The following is a 23,738-nucleotide window of genomic DNA, read 5'->3' on the forward strand; positions in this document are numbered from 1 at the left end:
GGAGCCTTAGATTTTCTCCTTGAGTGAAATGGACTGGTAATTTTGTTTTGTTATATTATCCACCAAACATAATGATAATGGGTCACATGCAATTTAGGGAAAAATTAAGTCTAATAAGAAAAATCTCTAATAAATACTAACAGCATCTTATTGGTATTTCATTGGTCTAACCCTCCTATTAACATTTGTTTTTACATATTAAATGGTCTGTAATATGTTGGAAATGAAGAGGACAGTAAAAATTCAAATAAGCAATTTTATAATATACACGTTACAAATGTTTGCATGCCTCTTCCCTCAGGCAGGTACTAGGAGGGATGGTACATAAAAGGGAGTGGTACTACGATATAACAGGAGATTCTTGATTTTAGATGTGTTGAGCAGTAAAAATGCTCACTGTAGGGGCTGGACCCCGTCATTAACCAGGAATGCAACCCTTTCGATGAAAACCAGAGTTCAGCCCTGAGGAAAGGATACGATTAATTATTTCCTCAAATCAGGCTTCTTCTGAGCTACTGGAGGAGGGTGGAGGAGCTTAGGGAACCTCTGGTACCCAAGCAGAAAGGTGGGGTGGGTCCCATATATTGTTAGCTACCCATCACAGACAATGTGGTAGGGTGGGGTAGGACTAAGGGAATGTATACAGGAAGCTCTCCTTATTAGATATGTGCTTCTCCAGCCTACGTAAGAATCTCCTAGGGAACGTCCATAAGGTAAAGATGTTTGAACACCTTCTTTCAGGGATTCTGATTCAGTGAGCCTGGGGTGATATCCTGGCTTCTGTTATTTTTAATGAGCTCTGATGATTCCTCTGCACACAGCAATTGGAGGACCACTGCATTGATACTGAAGAGGAGTCTCTTTTTGCGAGTCCTCTCAGCCATGAGGTTTAAGAGAGTAGGGACTATTTCCAAACCCTGCTGGCTAGTGGTGTGGCAGCCACAAATGTCTTATCATGTCAGGCCCTCAGTGGTTAATGAGAAGGACTAGGCAGCCTACGGGAGACTAAGGAGGATTTGCTGTCCAAGGCACTGTACTGTGTGCAGAAATGGCATGGGTCCCTGTCCTTAAGAAACTTATAATTTAGGTGGAGATAGCAGACAAAATGCAGTGAAGTGTTACAAGTGCTGTGAAACTGGGGGACACTGAGTGCTTGGTTATTAGGTGGAGGGTGGCGTAAGTCAACGTAAGGCTTGAACGAAGGGCTGGCAGTGGATACAGAGAAGAAGTCTTCAGAGGAATGGTGCTGAGAAGTTTGAGTACGAGGTATCCACTGGCAGGTTGTAAGTGGTGAGTAGGAGGGACGAGCATGAGATGACTCCCAGGTTTTTGGCCTGAGTACTTTTGTGGAAGGTGGAGCCATTTCTGAGGAATGGCATTTGGGAGGAACAGATTCAAGGGAACGTGCTGAATGTGAGATGTCTGTGCGTGCCAGTGGAGATGCTCTAAATCATGGGTCAGCAAACTTTTGCTATAAAGGGCCAGAGAGTAAGTGTTTTAGGCTTTGGAGGCCAGATGGTCTTTGCCGTGACTACTCAGCTCTGTCTGTCATCGTAGCATGACAGTATTTGTAGGCAATAAGTAACCAAACAGGGATGGCTGTGTTCCAATAAAACTATGTTTACTAAAACAAGTGGCAGGCCAGACTTGGACCATGGGCTGTAGCTTTAAGTGTAAGTGTGAATAGCAGATACAGATAAGAGACGTATTGACTCCTGTATGTCTCTGTATATAGTGTCTTTCTCTGTATCCGTAGAATCTCACCTAATCTATACACACACTGCATTTCATGGTTATTTTGAACAAAGAATTTTCAAAATATACAAAAATTGCTGAATGATTATCTAAGAAAATGACATTTGGAAATGTGAATTAAAACTGTAAAATAATACAAGGAAAAATATTAAAAGCAGCACAGAAAAACGACAAATATCATACAAGGGAATCCCCATAAGGTTAACAGCTGATCTTTCAGCAGAAACTCTGCAAGCCAGAAGGGAGTGGCAGGACATATTTAAAGTGATATGGTAAAGGGAAAAACCTACAACCAAGATTACTCTACCCAGCAAGGATCTCATTCAGATTCGACAGACAAATTAAAGCCTTTACGGGTACGCAAAGCTAAGAGAATTCAGCACAACAAAACCAGCTTTACAACAAATGCTAAAGGAACTTCTCTAGGCAGGAAACACAAGAAAAGGAAAAGACCTACAATAACAAACCCAAAACAATTAAGAAAATGGTAATAGAACATACATATCAATAATTGCCTTAAATGTAAATGGATTAATGTTCCCACCAAAAGACATAGCCTGGCTGAATGGATAAAAAAACAAGACCCGTATATATGCTGCCTACAAGAGACCCACTTCAGACCTAGGGACACATACAGGCTGAAAATGAGGGGATGGAAAAAGATATTCCATGCAAACAGAAATCAGAAGAAACCTGGAGGAGCAATTCTCATATCAGACAAAATAGACTTTAAAATAAAGACTATTGCAAGAGACAAAGAAGGACACTACATAATGATCAAGGGATCAGTCCAAGAAGAAGATATAACAATTGTAAATATTTATGCACCCAACACAGGAACACCTCAATACTTAAGGCAAATGCTAACAGCCATAAAACGGGAAATCGGCAGTAACACAATCATAGTAGGGGACTTTAATACCCCACTTTCACCAATGGACAGATCATCCAAAATGAAAATAAAGAAGGAAACACAAGCTTTAAATGATACATTTAACAAGATGGACTTAGTGATATTTATAGGACATTCCATCCAAAACCAACAGAATACACTTGCTTCTCAAGTGCTCATGGAACCTTCTCCAGGATAGATCATATCTTGGGTCGCAAATCAAACCTTGGTAAATTTAAGAAAATTGAAATCATATCAAGTATCTTTTCCAACCACAACGCTATGAGACTACATATCAATAACAGGAAAAAATCTGTACAAAATGCAAATTCATGGAGGCTAAACAACACACTAGTAAATAACCAAGAGATCACTGAAGAAATCAAAGTGGGAATCAAAAAAATACCTAGAAACAAATGACAGTGAAAACACGTAAACCCAAAACCTGTGGGAGCAAAAGCAGTTCTAAGACGGAAGTTTATAGCTATACAAGCCTACTTCAAGAAACAGGAAACATCTCAAATAAACAACCTAATCTTACACCTAAAGCAACTGGAGAAAGAAGAACAAAAAATCCCCCAAAGTTAGCAGAAGGAAAGAAATCATAAAGATCAGATCAGAAATAAAGGAAAAAGAAATGAAGGAAACGATAGCAAAGATCAATAAAACTAAAAGCTGGTTCTTTGAGAAGATAAACAAAAATTTATAAACCATTAGCCACACTCATCAAGGAAAAAAGGGAGAAGACTCAAATCAATAGAATTAGAAATGAAAAAGGAGAAGTAACAACTGACACTACAGAAATACAGAGGCTCATGAGGGATTACTACAAGCAACTATATGCCAATAAAATGAACAACCTAGAAGAAATGGACAAATTCTTAGAAAAGCACAACCTTCCAAGACTGAAGCAGGAAGAAATAGAAAATATAAACAGACCAATACAAGCACTGAAATTCAGACTCTGATTAAAAATCATCCAGCAAACAAAAGCCCAAGACCAGATGGCTTCACAGGAGAATTGTATGAGACATTTAGAGAAGAGCTAACATCTATCCTTCTCAAACTCTTCCAACATATAGCAGAGGGAGGAGCACTCCCAAGCTCATTCTACGAGGCCACCATCTCCCTGATACCAAAACCAGACAAAGATGTCACAAAGAAAGAAAACTACAGGCCAATATCACTGATGAACATGGATGCAGAAATCCTCAACAAAATACTAGCAAACAAAATCCAACAGCACATTAAAAGGATCACAAAACACGATCAAGTGGGGTTTATCCCAAGAATGCAAGGATTCTTCAATATACGCAAATCAATCAATGTGATACACCATGTTAAAAAATTGAAGGAGAAAAACCATATGATCATCTCAATAGATACAGAAAAAGCTTTTGACATAATTCAACACCCGTTTATGATTAAAAACCCTCAAGAAACTAGGCATAGAGGGAACTTACCTCAACATAATAAAGGCCATATATGGCAAACCCACAGCCAACATCATTCTCAATGGTGAAAAACTGAAACCATTTCCTCTAAGATCAGGAACAAGACAAGGTTGCCCACTCTCACCACTCTTATTCAACATAGTTTTGGAAGTTTTAGCCACAGCAATCAGAGAAGAAAAAGAAATAAAAGGAATCCAAATCAGAAAAGAAGAAGTAAAGCTGTCACTGTTTGCAGATGACATGATACTATACATAGAGAATCCTAAAGATGCTACCAGAAAACTACCAGAGCTAATCAATGAAGCTGGTAAAGCAGCAGGATACAAAATTAATGCACAGAAATCTCTTGCATTCCTATACACTAATGATGAAAAATCTGAAAGAGAAATGAAGGAAACACTCCCATTTACCATTGCAACAAAAAGAATAAAATACCTAGGAATAAACCTACCTAAGGAGACGAAAGACCTGTATGCAAAAAACTACAAGACACTGATGAAAGAAATTAAAGATGATACAAACAGATGGAGAGATATACCATGTTCTTGGATTGGAAGAATCAACATTGTGAAAATGACTATACTACCCAAAGCAATCTACAGATTCAGTGCAATCCCTAGCAAACTACCACTGGCATTTTTCATAGAACTAGAACCGAAAATTTCACAATTTGTATGGAAACACAAAAAACCCCGAATAGCCAAAGCAATCTTGAGAAAGAAAAATGGAACTGGAGGAATCAGGCTCCCAGACTTCAGAGTATACTACAAAGCTACAGTAATCAAGACAGTATGGTACTGGCACGAAAACAGAAATATAGATCAATGGAACTGGATAGAAAGCCCAGAGATAAACCCATGCACATATGATTACCTTAATTTTGATAAAGGAGGCAAGAATATACAATGGAGAAAAAACAGCCTCTTCAATAAGTGGCGCTGGGAAAACTGGACAGCTACATGTAAAAGAAAGAAATTAGAACACTCCTTAACACCATACACAAAAATAAATTCAAAATGGATTAAAGACCTAAATGTAAGCCCAGATACTATCAAACTCTTAGAGGAAAACATAGGCAGAACACTCTATGACATACCTCACAGCAAGATCCTTTTAGACCCGCCTCCTAGAGAAATGGAAATAAAATAAAAAATAAACAAATGGGACCTAATGAAACTGACAAGTTTTTGCACAGCAAAGGAAACCACAAACAAGACGAAAAGACAACCCTCAGAATGGGAGAAAATATTTGCAAATGAAGCAACTGACACAGAATTAATCTCCAAAATTTACAAGCAGTGCGTGCAGCTCAATATGAAAAAAACAAACAACCCAATCCAAAAATGGGCAGAAGACCTAAACAGACATTTCTGCAAAGAAGATATACACATTGCCAACAAACACATGAAAGGATGCTCAACATCACTAATCATTAGAGAAATGCAAATCAAAACTACAGTGAGGTATCATCTCACACCAGTCAGAATGGCCATCATGAAAAAATCTACAAACAATAAATGCTGGAGAGGGTGTGGAGAAAAGGGAATCCTCTTGCACTGTTGGTGGGAATGTAAATTGATACAGCCACGTGGAGAACAGTATGGAGGTTCCTTAAAAAACTAAAAATAGAACTACCATATGACCCAGCAATCCCACTACTGGGCATATACCCTGAGAAAACCATAATTCAAAAAGAGTCATCTACCAAAATGTTCATTGCAGCTCTATTTACAATAGCCCGGAGATGGAAACAACCTAAGTGTCCATCATCGGGCGAATGGATAAAGAAGATGTGGCGCATATATACAATGGAATATTTCTCAGCCATAAAAGGAAACGAAATTGAGCTATTTGTAATGAGGTGGAGAGACCTAGAGTCTGTCATACAGAGTGAAGTAAGTCAGAAAGAGAAAGACAAATACCGTATGCTAACACATATATATGGAATCTAAAAAAAAAAAAAAATCGGTTCTGAAGAACCTAGGGGCAGGACAGGAATAAAGATGCAGATGTAGAGAGTGGACTTGAGGACACGGGGAGGGGGAAGGGTAAACTGGGACGAAGTGAGAGAGTGGCATGGACTTATATACACTACCAAATGTAAAATAGCTAGCTAGTGGGAAGCAGCCGCACAGCACAGGGAGGTCAGCTCGGTGCTTTGTGACCACCTAGAGGGGTGGGATAGGGAGGGTGGGAGGGAGACGCAAGAGGGAGGAGATATGGGCATATATGTATATGTATAGCTGATTCACTTTGTTATAAAGCAGAAACTAACACACCATTGTAAAGCAATGATACTCCAATAAAGAAGTTAAAAAAAAAAACTGTAAGATACATTTTGTATTCACTGGTTCAGCAAAATTTAAGCAATCTGGCAGTACCAAGTGCTGTAAAGTTGTAGAGCAACAGAAATTCAGAAGTTATCTTGGTGGGAGTGTGAATTAGTATATCTGCTTTGGAAAACGATCTGTTATTATCTGGTGAATTTGAATATATGCAAACTCTAAGATTCAGCAATTCTGCTCCCCAAACTCTAACCCAGGAAAAGCTATTGTGTGTGCTCAAATCAATGTGAATGATATTCATAGCATTTTCTGTGGGAGGAAAACAAAACAAAATAAAGAAACAGACCAAAAAAACACCGAAAAACAAAGAAACGTTGGAAACAACCCAAATGGTTCATTAAATAAAGTTGGGTAACTTCCTACACGGATGAATATACAAAACTGGGAGAGAAGAAGCCTCTTTGAATGATTCTGTATGCTATCATTATAGAGAGTTCAAAAATGCAAATTAAAGCACTATTTTCAAAGAGTCCTTACACTTGTGGCAAAACTATGAAGAAAACTCTTGGTATTAAAAACTCAAAAATCACAGTTGCATTTACCATTGGTGGAAGGTAGAGGCAAAGAAATCTAATCTGGTAAAAGCAACCCAAGAAATTTATTTATCTCTAAGCTTGGTGATGAATATACAGATATTTTTAAAGTAATTGTTGTCAATACTTTACATATGTTTTATCTCTTCCTTTGTAATGGAGCAAGCATTGGATAATAATGAATGAGACAAAACCAAACTCTTACTGACTTACCAATTTTATATTTTCAACAAGTAATTAAGGTAATTCTTCTCTAAAAAACAAATGTTAGTTTTGGGTACTGACCTCTTATCTGACTTGGTGTCTTTCCCAGTGACTGAAGGCCAGCTGGCTTCCAGTGTTTCATCTGGGCAGAAGGCACTGGGGACCAGGGATAGCACGGAGGAGCGAGGAGTGTCAGGAGGCAGGCTCCTATAGCTGCTGTAAGGGTCATTTGAGTTCCCTAGCTTAAGGAGAGCAAGCATCGTCTTTGGCCTAGCGTAGAATGTGGTCAAATTCCTCCCTGTCACTCAGCGAGTGATTCCACTGCTGTCTGTATATTATTCCAGTCATCTGGGTTTGCAGGGACACTGTGTAGTGGTTTTGTGGTGTGGAAGCTATGGCTACCTAGCTTTTTTCTTTCTTGAATATCACTTTGTAGTGTCATGATTACAAGGCTTGGAAAAAGATAGACTCTCTGTCCATTCCGAGTATAAACAGGCACTTGAGATGAAACCACCTAGTTAATTTCCCCTTGTTGCTGCAGGAGAATCTGAATCCAAACCACAGCACAACCTAGCCCCTAAATCTCTATTAAAAACTATCTTGGGTAGTCTGGCAAAGCTTTATTTAAAGTCAGCAGAGAATTATAAAGTCAAAAGTGAAAAATGGTGCAACAAGAAAGAATCAAACAAATACTAGATCAGTTAAATATAGTCAAAGGCAATGTAGTGTGTTCTGGCACCAGTCCTTACTGATGCAAAGAATGTGATGTGTCAGGGGTCGGCAAGAACATGTAGGAAATGAGCAGTGAAGGATGCAGCTCCAAGCTTGACTCTGGGGCAGCCACACAGGCTGTGAAGGATGTACTGCTCTTCTTTTGTACTAGGAATTTCAGGGAGAATATTCTAATTATCCCAGTCTGGACATCTGTTCATTCCTTCTTGATGTTTTGTGTGTGTATATATATATATATATATATAAATTTGAGTTTTTTTCTTTCATGGGGATAAGCCAAGCCAGAGGCTGCATAACTTGGGTCAGACCAAGAAGGTAGGTATTCCTCATCAGTACTTGTTAGTATCCTAGTTTCTCTGGGGTCACCATTTTGACCTGCATTTTCATATCCTATTCCAAGCTGTGATTGCTTCTGCCTGATCTTCTCCAGCTCCTTTAGTCAATATTAGCTAATCTGATTAGTCGCAACCACAGCTGCCACGTCAAGGCACTGTGTTAGGGCGTGTATGTGCATTATCTCATGAATCCCACTAAAACCCTGCAAGGGAGCTCTTTGTATCCTACTGATTTTACAGATGAGACCAACTAAGGCTCAGAGACTCAGAACTCATTTGAGCTTACACACTGAGTACCAGAAACAGGATTCACCAGGCCTGATGCCTCAGTGGGTGCTATGCTAGAAGGATTGCTTCTCTAACCTCATCAACAGTGGTGGGGGAAGACCATACCTCTCGAGAACGTAGTTGCAGTACAGGGTGGTATGAAGAATGAGACGAATGTTTGAATCCTCACCTTACCACTTGGTGGCTTTGTGACTTTGGGCAAGTTACTTGACTCCTCTGTATCTCTCTCTCTGGAAAATGGGTATAATAGTAATACCTACCTTAGTAAAGTTGTTGTGAGGATTGTATGAGTTCATATAAACAAACTGTTTCAAGGAGTTCCTGGCCCATAGTAAGTGCTATATGCATGTATGTTATTATTGTAGTTGATGACACTTCTGTTATTAGTGTCATCACTGTTGTTATTGTTCTTGTTTTTGATATGTCTTCTGGAGACAGGATGCCTTCCCGGAGAGAAATGGTATTGGCTAAAGGGGAACTGAAGGGTCAGTCCCTGTGGCAGGTCCGTGGGGTGGATGTTCTTGGGCAAGGCACTCAGTACCCTTCCAATCTTACCTTGTAGGGGGCCATGTCCACTTCTGGTAGACCCCTTTGTCACAAATGAAGCGGCTGTGGAAGGTCATATGAGGAAACTGGATTCCTTGGATACGCCTCTTGGGTACTTGTTCATTCAGAATCAGGTTCTGGGGCACCTGCCTTTCTTTCCCATCTACAGATTGACTCCAGGAGAAAGGGAAAGAGGTTTGGAGACTTCCTTAGTTCTAGCAGGTCTTATCATATCTCAGTTGTAGATTCAGGAGGAATGATTGGTTTAATGTAAATGCTTTAGAGGATCTGAAAGAGATTAGAGAAACCTATTCCAGAGCATAAAGGCAGGACAGGAGGGAACCATTAATCTCATGGACATTCAATTCCCTAAGAAATTTGGGGGGAGTGACCAGAAACAAGCCAGGCCATATGCTGTCCATTTGCAATCCTCCAAGCTGTGGACTTTTTTTTTTTTTTTTTTTCCCCCCGACGGATCGAGGCCAATGCCATTGCCTCATTTGGATGGTTCTTAAACTTGAAAAGGAACTGAAAGGTTGAGGCTTGCATGCAGAGTTGAAACAGATGATTTGACGAAAGTAGTCCTAACAAACACCAGGGCTCTCCTGATTGTCAGAAACAGTCTGATGATGACACATTCGAAGCTTCCCAGACTGGCTTGCGTTTTGGTAAATAGGAACAATCAGGGAAGACATAGTTATGCTGTGGAGAGTTCTGAGACGTGGAGAGAACAAGTTAATTGTTCAGCCTCAACTGAGACCTTTCACTCAAGTCATTAATCACAGTGCACGGTCTGGAGCCTTGGCCCCGGAGTTCGACTCTTTAGGCTGGTCTCCCACTCCAGATGAAGGCTCATTCCAGGTGCTGGTCATTTGTGTTTCCCTCCAACTGGACTGATTTATAGACCCGGAGATGTTTCCTGGTTTCTCCAAATTCTGTTCCATTACTTTGTAATAAAGGGGACATGTGATTTCTGGTTTTGTGCAGATCCTCAGTTCTAACATCCCTAATACCAAAGATTCTTTCAATTAGTCTGTGGCCTGCCTTCTGTGACCTAGAGGGTAGAAATGCTGTTCTGTGTTTTGAGTATCAAAGCGAAGACTTTTAGAGACTCTCTTATTTCTTCCCCCCTTGGCTAGAGTTGAAGATGCGCCAGCCCTGCACGCGGCTTTGTTCCTGCATTCAGCATCTCGATGCAAATTAAGACTTGGGAAACCCAAAACAGCTCACCACAGCCATTAGAGTTATCCCCATCCCACCCCAACACATATGGTTCAGGGTATAATATCAGGCCTTCCACACTTGGACCAGGTCTCCAGTGACAGCGTAAGCCAATATTGAAGACTTCACAAGAGAATCTGAGTGTCAGAGGAGGACAATGTAATGTTGAGGCTAAACAGGGCACTGCCGAGTGTTGCCTGTTTGACTGAAAGGTAAACCCAATCTGAGCTGATAAGGGGCAACAGATCCCTTGAGAGTTGTCCCAAGTGGCAGAAATGTGTCACAGGAAAGTAATTGGAAATTGATATTTGACATATCTCTGGGTTACTTTTTATTCCTGATAACACCGAAGGGTTTGGCTAAGCGTCACAAGTGACTAATACGTGAAATCCTGCAATCCAAGGCTGAAATATGATCTCTTTGTTGAAAGTAAGCAGCTGCTTTCTGATCCTTTGTTTCCTAACTAGCGCTTAGAGCGTAGAGGCCCATGGGCTTAGTCTGGGTGAAATGAATGGTGAATATAGGCAATCCTGCCTTTCAGTACTTCTCTGAAAGGAAGTCATCACTGGCAGTAGGGTACCGTCCTTAAAATTCAACTCAATTTAACAGGTACTTGTTCAAAGCGTACTATGGATTTTATATTGTGTTGTGTGCCATGGGACATACAAAATAAATATCAAATATGGCCTTTGCCCTCGAGGAATTTATAGGCTCCTGGGAAGGATGATGTGTTTATGAAACACATTTTACATGGTAAGATAAGATATCACGTGTGTGCCAAAGTGAGTAGAACCTGGAATAATTACAACAGGGATTCAGAAAAAGGAGAGTAGGGTAGACTAGAGTTGTCAGGGAAGGCTTTATGGATGAGGTGGGACAAAGACATCAGTATCCCAAACCCAGAACTCGCCCTTAAAGGAACCGCAAGGAGCACAGGATCAGGTTGCCGAGAGATTACGGAGCCCCCTTTAAGTGAAAGTAAATGTGTTCAATATGAGGATGGATAATTTAGTTCAATAAATATTTATTGAGTACATGCTTTGTGCCAACAACTGTATCTGATGAGGTAAGGAATGAATAATCCTTACGAAGAACACATGTGGGTAATTCTCAGATGCTACTTTCTCTTAACCTAGATATTTAAAGTTATTGCTGGTCTGTGTGATTCCAAAACCTGTGATTTTTACCACTTATCATTCTCTCTCTCTCTCAAAAAGACTTTCCCATGCTTGCTTCAGCAGCACATATACTAAAACTGGAACAACACAGAAAAGATTAGTGTGGCTTTTGCGCAAGGATGACATGCAAATTCATGAAGCATTCTATATTAAAAAAAAGAAAAAAAGAAAAAAAAGAAGATGACCTCGTCCAAGATATCTTTGGGTTGAGGAACTGAGTCTCATTTTTTCGTGTCGTGAGGGAGTGACATGTACAACTTCATAAGTTGTTTACAGTGTAAAGTGTTGCATGAATGCTGATTGTGACAGGAAGGGACACTGAGTTAGCATTTGAATAGCCCCAAATTATTGGGTTAGGGAGTATTTGGAATAGCATTTGAAAAGTCTGAACCTGGCCCAAACTCATGATCATAAGCAGAGCCCAAGCTCTCTGAAGATCAAGTTTTCTTGGAATTTCCATTATTCCCCTTGACAGTTGCTTTGGAAACCCAATTAGAAGGGTCTTCCGTCATTAGCGTTTGAGATAGTCTTGCACTGGGCTCTTTGGCACTCGTGAATTTTGAACTTGGCACTACCCAGATATATAGCAAAATGAGGAAATATATAGCAAATAGGAAATATATATAGCAAAATGAGGAAATCAATTATTTGTTCACTTCCTAAGGTACAGGTATAACTAGGCAATTGCAGATTGGTCTGGAAAGAAGAGAAGTCAGGATGACAATGGTGGTGGCAGTGGTGGTCGTCATGGACATGGTAATCATTATTCCAAATATCCACATAATTTTTAAATAATATAACCACAGAACACTAGTAAACCCTGGAAAGAATCTGAGATATCAAGCATCGAGGCACAGAGGTGTCAGAGTTTATTTAGCTAAGCAATACCAGAAGAGGACTAGAAAATCCCCCTTTCTAGCTAGCAATCATTCTCTTACCACAATGAGACCCCTGCTTTGTAACCCCTGCGTTTCTGCCATCCATGTGACTGCTTTCTGAAGCTCATTTAGGTACCAAATTTAAATGGAATTCTGAGAAAACTTTTTTTTTTTTTAATTTGGAGGGACAGGTGGAAGGAAAAGCTAGAAGAAATTTGAAAACGCTCTTGATTCCTGTCATTTTCCTTAGTATTCAGCCACTCTCTTCATCTGAGCGGTTCATTCTGGCCCCCGTGGGTTAGATACACACACATGTGCTCGCTCACTCATCTGTATGCCTGTGTATATATTGATATGCATTCCTCTTCATCATCTGTAGGCATTTTACAAATAATGGCTTGTGTGTGTGTGTGTGTGTTTTATCATCTTATTTTTAAAATGAAAATGACAACTTCAAAATTCTTTGCAGAAATAGTTCTTTTATGGTTAAAAAAAAAAAAATTCCAATATGTAGGCCAGGGTCATCTTTGGGTCACAAAATTCCACGGAGGGAGTTGGCATGGGGAGGGTATAAGCAGTGGCTTTGGAATTTTTGTTCTTCCACTCTGGGGCACATGGGCCAAGTTGGTCACAAAGAAGTTAAGTTAGTGGGGAGCTAGTGAAATAGTCAAATGAGAAAGGTAGAACAAGGTTGAGAGTGCAAACAAAGAAATGGCAGGATGTAGAAAGAGACAAGAGGAGGTATGGATACCCTCCCCACCTCTTCCAACGTCCTTCTCATCTGTGAGGTCATCACTGGGCTGGGGGTGGGGTTGAGAGTATAAAAGGGGCTGAAACTTTTGAGTTGGAACTTTTGTTTTTGATGAAGCTGTCTTGGGAGTTTTCTTCTTGAATAGAGCCAAGGGGATTTTGTAGAGCTAGGGACATCAGAGTGGGACTCAGAAGAGAGGAGATAGACCTTTGGAAACCTGATCTGGGTCCTAGGTTTAAGGATGAGAAAGTACTACAGGGTTTCTGTAAACCAAGGGGACAAGTCAGCAGAATCAAAATTGAGCCTAGGCTCCACTCTCCAAACTCTGTGTCTGTAGCTGCATCTACCCAGCTGGATGGCTTTTTTGAAATCATCCAAAGCACTGTCTGGATCAAAGTAACCCCCGGATATGGAAATCTTAAACTTTCTTCTAGTTTGTCCAGGCCTATGAGGAAAGTGCTCTTAATGTACTTTCCCTTGTCTGAGCATGGACAGTGAGGAAGCCCAGTGGCTCCCTGAGCAGACCGGCTGCAGAAACTACCCTCTCTGATGGGCAGGGGAGGCGTAAAATGGAAGTGACCAGAGGGTCATCTGTTTCACACTCTTGAGGAGGGAGCCACAAAGCCTAGGCTGTGGAGACCCAAATTCCCAGAATTTTCCCACCTCCAATCTCCCTTTAGGAAGGTTACAAGTAAGCCTGGCCTTAGTGGTTCCTTCTTTCCCCGTCTACAAATGTGGTATCATAATTATCGTGCACATCCTTGTGCTTGGTGTCACGGGGCGTGAGGCCTCAGCTGGCTTTGAGGACCTTAGAAGCCATTGTGGAAACAGGAAAGACAAGCACAGTCATGCCAGTTGAAGTGTGTACAGAGCCTGCTTGACAACAGCTAGGGAGCCTTGACAAATCAGAGCCCGCCATCACACATGGAGAGGTGCACCCACCTTCACCTCGGTGGCTGTTTCTTCTTATTGAAGAATGAGAACAGTGAATGGCCTAAAACAAGCTAAAAGCAAATCCTTAGACTTTGTTCATTTTATGACCACAATACTTGGTGGTATTATTGGTAAAGGCCCTGGCATTCCTTATAGGAGAAATGCCAGATATGAAGCAACTGAATGTTCATTCACCTGCTTTAAGTTCTTTCAGAAATAACCTGATTTACAGAAGAGTGTGGAATCATAACTGCCAACCAAGATGTCATTGTCACTTTAGGATGTCCAGAAACAAAGGGATATTATATCCTTTGTTACTGGAGCACCACAGATGCCAAATTATGCACAGGGCCCCCTCTTGGCATTGAGTGCGTGTGAGCCTAGAGGCAACCAAGCTCTGATTTCAGAAGGGTATTGCCTCTGGTGGTGTTCTCACCTGACTCTCTCCCTGGAGCTGGAAGAGAAAGCATGGCCCTCCTACCTCCCCTGCATTTGGATGGAGCGGCAGACAGCAAGAGGCATGGAAGTCATAGAAATGGTAGGAGGCTTGGGGTGTAGACTCTTCTCGGCCTCCACCTAGGGAGCTTGACAAGGGTACCATTAAAGGAGTGGAGAAATAATTCATAACTTTTGGTTTTGTCTGCACATTGACATATTCCAACAGGTGCTTGGTTCAAAACATGAATATTTGATTAATACAGAATCAGGCGTCTGGAACAGAGAGCAGTGGAATTTGGGGTTTGAGTAGGACTTAAATGTCGTTCATTTTAACCACAGCTGTCTGCATGCACATAGTAGGCATTGGAAATATTTGTTGATTAGATTTTCTTTGATTGGAATAATGTGGTTGCTTGGTTTTGAGTCCAGATGTTTGGCATCCAGCCAGGGTTGTGTGCTCTGCATCTGTCATCAACCTTCCACCACGGAGATGGTTGGCAAGGGGCAGCATGGACCAGTGAGCGCAGCAGGAGGTGAGCAGCGAGTGAACAAGAGAAGCTTCATCTTCTGCTCTATGTCGCTCCCCATCGCTCACATTACCGCCTGAACCATCCCCCCCCCCCCATCCACTGCCAGTCCGTGGAAAAATTGTCTTCCACAAAACTGGTCCCTGGTGCCAGAAAGGTTGGGGACTGCTGCTGTAGGTGGCCTGTGGAGCTGGCTAGCTGCAGAAACTGTCCTCCACACCCCCATTTTCACCAGAGTCATGATGGCTGTATTTTATGGCAGAGAACATTGGCGTCTCAGCTAGCAGACCACAGCAGTGCTGATGACAAGGACCTCAGAAGCCACGTATTCATCCATCCCATTGGTCATTGCAAAAGTGTTGAGGACAGGTCTGTTAGTTCCCAGCACTGACCTGGAAGCTCAGGAGGAAATATGAGAAGACCCATGGTAGGGGAAGTAGAAGTTTAAAAGGTTAGTGGGAATGCGAGACCTTCATTAACTTCTAGGGAACAATGACAGGACGAGTGGTTCCATTAGCGCTAATGTCATGCGCAGCAGAGGGGAAAGGATGCTATATGGTAGCGTGGATACACAGTATACTAGACCTGAGTCTGCATTTCAAATCTGCCTCATAACTCCAGCATATGGCTTTAAGCTCCAGACTCAATTCCCCGCCCTGTAAAACAAAGAGAATGTCCCAGGTTATTCTTCAGATCCACCCTTCTGTGATACTTTGATTAGGAATGTTGAGATCTTCATTTTCCCATAATTTAATGTCCCCAACGACCTAGAACTTACTACTTTCATAGATAATCAAGTAGACTTCTAATATGCTAAGGACCCTAGGGATGAAAAGTAGCAAAAGAAGGTATAGACTATGCCCTAATGTATTGGTTAAAAGACAGCAGCAATTGAATCTGTGAAGATCCATTTTGGATAAAAATATGAAGATTTGTTATGGTTGGGAATGGAGCTCTTGTTCAAAGTGAAACAGTAGCAAGTATTACCTGTCTTCATGGATCACATCCTTGGTTCAGTTATTTATCTCAGGACTAGGAGCATCTTGTTGCCCTTGAGTTGGTCCACACACTGCCTTGGTTCATCATTATTGGTATGGCAGCCTTATTCGTAGGTCCCAGAAGATATCTGCTGCCAGTGTTAAAGGTGATTTCTCTTCATCCCACCCAAGAAACATGGGCTGTATTTTTGTGGGTAGTTGAGAAACTAGAGATAGGATCATTAATCTGGAGTTGAACCCAGAAAGTAGTATTGGTAGAAGTTATACTCCTGTCTAGCTGAAAGATAGATTCACTACCCAGGTGGTTCCCAGTCTCTTTTGACTTCGTGGAGTGAGACCAAGTACGTTACCTGTATAAAGAACAAAGCATAAAAGTCGTTAGGAACCTCTCACTTGCATGTAGTACTGTATTGCTTTCTGAGAGGCTTATAACAATTATTAACCAACTTGATCATCCCCCACAATAATCCAGTGAGATCAGTATCATATTACTAAATGACAGGAGGAAACTGACGTCTAAGTATATTGATGGGGTTAGCTGTTTCTCACAGGACAGTTTTGATGGATGCTGGAAAATGTTCCACTCGGAAGCTGCACAGAATGCTCTCTCCACAGTTGAACTTATTCTATAGGTTAGGGCACGCCTGATTCTGTGCACTCTTTGTTAAAATACATATACCCCTGGGAAAGAAGTCACATCAAGCTTACTATCACTTAAGTAGTGCCTGAATGTTTTTCTTTAACGGTCATTTTCATCTGACATAGTTGAGCACAGAATACTAGTTTGTTAAAATTAGGATACGTGCAAGAGGACCGGGATCGATTTGGGTTTGGGGAGTTTGTTTGGAGCAACCATCCTAGAGGGGTTATAATGAGGACCTCAGGACTCCAATTCTGAATGAGGGGAGTCCCCAAGTAGGGAATAGTGATACTGGGTGTGGAGCAGGGAAGACGATGAAAGCAGAGTGACTATTCACATTTCGGGTTTGGTTGGTCTGTCTGTGTCGGACCCACCCTTGGTAAGCGGGGTGACATTGTGATGGATGGGGTCAAAGCCATCTGCTGTTACTGGCCAAATACCTGGCTTTGGGCTTTGGTCCATTTCATACGCTGTCTTATTCTGCTAACTACTTAAGGCAGAAGAAAATCATTCCCCTGTTCGACTCCAATATGCGCCAGTTGAAACTGAAATCTTCATACTGAGCAAATGTACCAGAGAACACGCTATAAATTTAATGAGGGAGATGAAGAGATATACGCCAGAAACCTAGAAAATTTAAAACTGATGAGGTTATGACTTTTGAATGTGTAGTTAAATTGTTGACACTGACAGGACGTGGCTGAGTAAATCTGCCATCCGTTTTCTCCTTGTCTCAGTGATAATGGTTCCTTGGTGTGCTCTTCCCAGTTAACAGAAATATTCCCGAAAGTTAAATGCAGGGAGAAGTGACATAAGAAATACTTTTATTATCTCTGCTCTTCTGGGAGTTCCCTCCAGGCTCGTTATTTAAAGCAGGACTTCTCCCGACTGGCAAATGAGTTTGGAGGGAAGGACTCATGGGTTCAGAGGTTACGGAAGAGCCTCCTGAGAGATGGGAGCCTCCTAACCCCTGTGCTTGCAGATGTGCCCCAGCAAACCCATCGAGAACGATGCTGCCCTTGTCGTCCCCAAATACCTCTTCTCCCTCTCACATTTTCCCTCCCCTCAAAAACTGATGAAGGTTCTCCTTTGCCTAGTGAATAAAATCTCAATTCCTTTAAGTGGAAGTTAAGGTATAAATGTGATCATGATTTTTGTAAACTGCAAAGTACTATATAAATATTAGCTATTTGAAGAAGAATCGGGGGTGTGGGAAAAACTATTGAACACTTTGGTTTGAGCCTTGTGCTAGTTGGGTGACCTTGGACAGGTGACTTCAACTCTCTGAAGCTCAGTTCCTTCATTTATAAGTCAAGATTATTGTGATAGTTAAATTAATTGAAAGTGACAGAGTAATTAGCAAAGAGTGGATGCTTAGTACCTATTAATGAAGACATGGTAACTGAAGGCAGTTTAGTCCAGCTCTTGAGAACACTGGCTGTGGAGACACAAGTTATCTTCCTGTGTCTCTTATTCCCTACCTATAAAACGGGGATAAGATGGAAGAGTCAAATGGGTTTACATATCAGGATCTTTCAACCGTGCCTGACCCATAGTAGTCCTTCTATAAGTATTGGGGCTCCTGTTACTGCTGTTGTTACTTTTATTATTCAAGGACCTGTTCTGGCCTTATCTTTCCAGCCTTATCTGGTTTTCTGTCTTAGCAGTAGAGAGATCTCCTCCACCAGGTCAGGATTTCCTCAGGGTGGACACCGATTCTTCACCTTTAATTGGTGTGGACTTTACTCAATGCCTGAAAAATACTCAATCATTTTTGTCATTTAAAAAAAAAAAAGTACAAACACATGCTTGCTACTTCTACTCAGCATTGTACTGGAGGTTTTAGCCAGTGCAATAAGGCAAGAAAACAAGAAAGAAAAAGCATCCAGGTTGGAAAGGAAGAAGAAAAGCTCTAGTCACAGATAACATGATCATCTGTGTAGAAAATGCAATGGAATCTACAAAAAGCTACAAGAAGTAATGTGAATTTAGCAAGGTTGCAGGATATAAGATCAGTATAAGAATCAATTTGTTTTTAGTTGCTTATCCTCAATATTGTCACAACTAGATCAGTTTAACTGGAGCACAGGATGAGTGGGGGGGGGTAGTGGTGGTGTATGAAATTGGAAAGGCAGGTTGAAACTCAGTTTGATGACATAAGTTAACATGGAATGCTTTTGCTCACACTTTCTGTCCATCTGTCCCCTTCCTCCCTCCTTTCCTTCCTACCTTTTCTTTCTTTTCTCTTTCCTTTTTTTCATTATTTTCTTTTCCCCTTCTCTCTTTCTTATTAGTTTGTTGGCATAAACAACTTTTCTCCATGAAAAAAGGTAGAATTTTGTTTCTTAAAAACAAACGTTTTTATTTGTTGGGTTAAATAAACAAAATGACCAAGCTAAGTTGCTTTGAGCTCACAGGGACCATTCCGTGAAAGGAGTTCCCAAAGACAGGGATTACAGTATCAGTACATGGACGCTGGAACTGCGGGTATCTGGATTCACGTTCTGCCTTTCTCTTAGCGAGATCTCTGACTTTGGGAAGATCCCTTCATCTTTTTGAGGCTTAGTTTGCTTGTTTTTAAAAAGGGGTAACGGTTTCATGGGTTCTTTATAGGGTTATGGATAGCTCACGTCAACACCACTTTTTGAGTTCCTAAGAATTGGACCAGGACATGGAGGTGGAGAGTCTTTCCCTTCAAGGAATATTCAGTGAAAATACATGTGTAAATAACCTCAATGGCATGAGATAGGCTATTGGAGTTGTATAAACAGAGACCTGGGAGGTGCAAAGAAGGGGTTAATTAGCCGTGCTTGCGGGGTGGGGGAACATTTCGCTGTGCTGATATCTAAACCCAACCTCAAAGTTTAAGTGGGATTTTTGACAGTTAGAGAAAGGGGCAACTTTAATACAAATACAATCTTACATTTGTTTAGCACTTCATCATTTTGCTTGACATAAATTAGAGTGGTGTAAAACTATAATTTATAGCTGTAAGGGATTATTTTTGCTATTCCAGGGGCAGTTGTTATTACTTTAAGCTGCTGTTTCAGTAAGACTGGGGAAATTTTGACCCTAAATTGCAGCAGCTTAGCCAAGTTTGTTTACACAAACATTTTCAGGGAATTTTTCCATGTTGGAGGAACCAGGAGCCTTAAGAACTTCGTTCCTACTGGGGCAAAGGCAAAAGGAGGATGACAAAGATTAGGAGAGGGCCATTACGAAGAAGAGAAGGGGGTGTTAATTAAGTTTTTGCAAAAAAGATGGCCCATTTTATAATTAGGACACAACTGGCTAGCTAAGTAATAATGTAAAAATAGAGAAACCTAGATATTTCAATGCTAGTCCAACAAGGAGCCAAAGGACTCAATCTTTGTGAAATGTTGCAACCTGGGGATTTTCCCTTATAATTCTGATAAGACATGTGGCACTTCCCCTGGGAGAGAACTGGGCTCACAGCTCTGGGTTAAATTACTCGGTTCCACAGATCCTTGCCTTGGTCCAACACATCATCTATGTGATGTGAATGTTTGATGAAGTATTGAAGATTATTTGGAAATACAGATAAAAACAGTATTTGGGAGTTTGCAGAAGAGTGGAAAATGGAGCCAGGAATGTAACTATAATTTAGGGTAAAGAGCAATAATGAGGTCTCATAAAAATAAACAAACATGATGTTAAAGGGACTGCAGATCATTTGCACCTTGAGGCTTTTCTTAGATTTTGTGCCAGTTCAAAACAAACAAACAAAAAACCGATAATAGGTCTTGTGCTTTGTGCCAAGAGTTACTAGTACACAGTATTTTGTTTGCATATAATCAAAGAGACAGCCCCTACCTCACTTATCTGAGGGGGGAGAAAAACAAAATCCATCCAGCTATCTAGAGCAACCAGCCGGGTTTGGGAAAAGACTTTAAGCCACTCTGCCTGGGGTCATACTGCTTTATGCTACTCTTGACTTCACGTCAAAGCTGATGTTGTTATCTAGAAAACCTAACAGCTGTAATTATTTCAGTTGTATTCACTGAGAAGTCATTTCCAATCACGTTGGAGAAATGGAGTCTAGTGTTTGCAAGTGACCTCTCCTCTTGTCCTTTAAAGCAAATAGCATGTGCGTTGTAAAAAGCAGTGAACAAGAAGTTTGGATGACCAGAGTTCTACAACTTGCATCTGCTAGTGCCTGGGTTTTTAGACTTTAGATAAGCCAAGTCACAGATGTGATCCTCAGTTTCTTCCTCTGTAAAAGAGGAGCAGTCATACCTACCCAGCTACCTTGTAGAGTTGTGAGGGTCAGTTGAGAAGCTGGACGTGGAAGTACCATGCAAATGCAAGGGGCTGTAGCTTCCTCCCCGCAGTGGGCCTCTGAGTCACAGAATGACAGGATGGTCCTCAGGTACTTCATACGAAGCCATTGGTGCTTTTAACAAAAATGTTAGTTTAGTGGTACATGCTAGGGTGCAACAGCTTTATTATTTTACTGACAACTGCCCCTGTGTATCCACTCTGTAGGACTAGATCTTCCTCTGCCTCTGAGTAAAATCTCAGTCGGTGCCCAGAGCTTGCTGCTCGCTCTTAGATAGTAAGTCCTCTGTTTACTGAGTCTTGAAACACTCTGGGTTCAGGTATAAATATCACAAATCTAAGGTAAAAATGAGAACTGAAACTCACCCACAGGTAATGCCTCCTCTGTGGGCTGAGGAATGTCTTCTTCCTTTATTCTTTCATCTTCTCCTCATTTCCACTTTCCAGGTGGGTCCGGTGGGGAGAGGGAAGAGAAGGAGGAGTTAGAAGCAGGCTTGCTGCCAACCTGGCCCTGGTTTGCTCTTCCAGGGGCAGATGTGTAGCCTGACCCTTCTCCTTAGGCTGCTTCATGAATGAACAGCTGGAGTCCTCTCACTTGCAATTCTCTTGACGACAATAAATCCACCCCCTGAGGCGGTTCACTTGTTATTCCTCTTTCAAATCCTGGACATCTGGGGACTTCTCTCTTTTGAGATCTCTGTACCTCCAGCAGGGCAGAATCCAAGATTAACCCAGGGGGCCTTGTCTTGTACTTGGCCCTGATCTTCTCCATGGAGATATAGATCTTTGACTTATTAATAGTGGGGTATGGCTAACATACCCCACCTCAAAACAGGCCTCTTTTACTGAGCCACCTAGAAAGCAGCCTCAGCCGTAGTCTTGTTTTCACTTGTTAAATTTTTTAGGCATAAGTCAGAAATCAGTTCACTCTGACCCTGAAAATGCAAGGGACACACACCAAGCTGTCCAAGTGATCCACTGAACTCCCTCTCACCCTCTAACCCTTCTCCATGGAGGTAAACCATTGCAGGCAAACCTAAAATTCTCTTTAAAGAAATCTCCACTTCCCAATTTCAAACTCCTCTCCTACCCCATCCCACATCTTTTTTTGGTAACGTAGAGAGATGTGGTCAGCTAAGCGTTGCAAATCCAGTTCTTAGATCCCTCCATCGCAGGTCCTGCCTGGGTGATCTGGCTCCCCATCTTGGAATGTGGGTCTAGTTCTTTCTATGGTCTTGAGGCTTCAGCTGAACTTGAAAAAGAATCCAGTTTCAACATTTTGCTATATTTATATCCATGTATCCCAAACTGTAGTTTGTAGAACATTGCTTCAGAGAAGTGTTCCAAGATTTTAAACGTTCCTGATCAAATAAACTAGGGACACAAACGCAAGATTTCCAGCTCTGAAGGTGCTCATTGCACATAAGCCTACTAAATAATATGGGAAATCTATAATTTGGAACCCTGTTTGACACTTTTTAGTTCCAGTGTTCTTCAGATATATTTATCTACACGGTTGATTAACATAGTGTCTTTGTTTGCCTTTTGGGCACTGCTGCTCCAGAAACAAGTTAGAGCCTTTTTTGACAAGTGAGTAAGGGTAGTCCCTGGTGAGGCTTCCACTGGGCACGGCTAAGTATATTCATACATTCCTCCAAGGCTTTCCTACTAATAGTAATGGGCCAGTGTTCATATGAATATATATTTTGGAAACAGCCAAACAGAACTGGCCACGCGGGGAAAAACAAAAAGGTACTAATAGTTTTGTTGCCCTGTTTATGAAACAGTCAAAGATTTAAAAATTAGATAGTACAGCCCATTCAAATAGAGGTTTAGAGTATTCCAGTATTTGGTTTAGACTTTGAGAGTTTAGCTTTGATGAATTATAAAGACAAAGAGATAATGACTTATTCTCACCTGGACCAGATTTTGTTCCTCCTACATTTTTACAGGTCACAGCCATCAGTTGTATAGGTTTTGAGTCATCTTAAATGTCTCTACCTTTGGACAGACCCAATTGGCCAGTTTTCAGATAGACGTCTTCTGCATTCAGCTCATTTTTGAATGTGGATCTTAACTTCCCAGATGCATTTCTGAATAAATAGCTTATTCCCTCTATTATTTCATTGTGTCTTGAGAGAAGATGACTGGCTTTATCGTTCCTTTTGTTCCAAACTCTGCAAGTATTTATACTGAATAGCATCAAGTCTTAGCAGTGTGAACCGTCCTGGATTGCCTACCACTGCCCTGGTTTTAGTACTGAAAGTTCTGCATGCTGGGAATTCCATAGCTGGGATACAAAAAATCTTGGGTTTTGATGATGAATGCCAAAGGTTGGCGGAAAAATATAAAACCCATATGGCAGCCCCAAAACATAGGCGTGGTAAGCAATGCTGTTTTTAGTGCCAAATAGATACAGTATAGATTATTCACCTTCTGTAGTTGCTGTCACTGTTTTCCTGCCTTGTGTTAGTAACCATGATTTGAAATTCACACTCATGAATCATCCACTGTTGTTTCATTCCAGTTGATGCAACTTAAGTGTACACCTTCAGCACATCGTGATTATGAGTGTTAACAATCCATCTATTTGACTTTGTCTGTGGATTAACTGTTGGGCTTTGTATCAAGATAGTGCTAGTTTAATTTTTACATTGTGACTATTGTGACCATATTTTCTAAGAGTTCAGATCATAAAGATGAGGATGATTATAACACCCATGCCAGCATGACCTAGACATCCCAGAGAAAGAAGGTTAAATGGCTGTTATTTTAATGAAAGATGGAAGGA

General features: G+C 41.1%; 1 protein-coding gene and 1 non-coding gene across 3 annotated transcripts in view; both read left to right on the plus strand.

Annotated features, from left to right (window-relative positions):
* The window catches only part of LRMDA (leucine rich melanocyte differentiation associated), a 1,268,542-nt gene that overhangs the window by 1,047,896 nt on the left and 196,908 nt on the right, over nucleotides 1-23,738 (plus strand). The window lies entirely within an intron of this gene.
* On the plus strand, nucleotides 11,535-11,637 carry LOC132507678 (U6 spliceosomal RNA). Its single transcript, XR_009536255.1, has one exon. It is a non-coding gene; the product is annotated as a U6 spliceosomal RNA (small nuclear RNA).

The sequence above is a fragment of the Lagenorhynchus albirostris genome, chromosome 16 (assembly GCF_949774975.1).
Source record: "Lagenorhynchus albirostris chromosome 16, mLagAlb1.1, whole genome shotgun sequence".
In the NCBI taxonomy this organism is placed as follows: Eukaryota; Metazoa; Chordata; class Mammalia; order Artiodactyla; family Delphinidae; genus Lagenorhynchus; species Lagenorhynchus albirostris.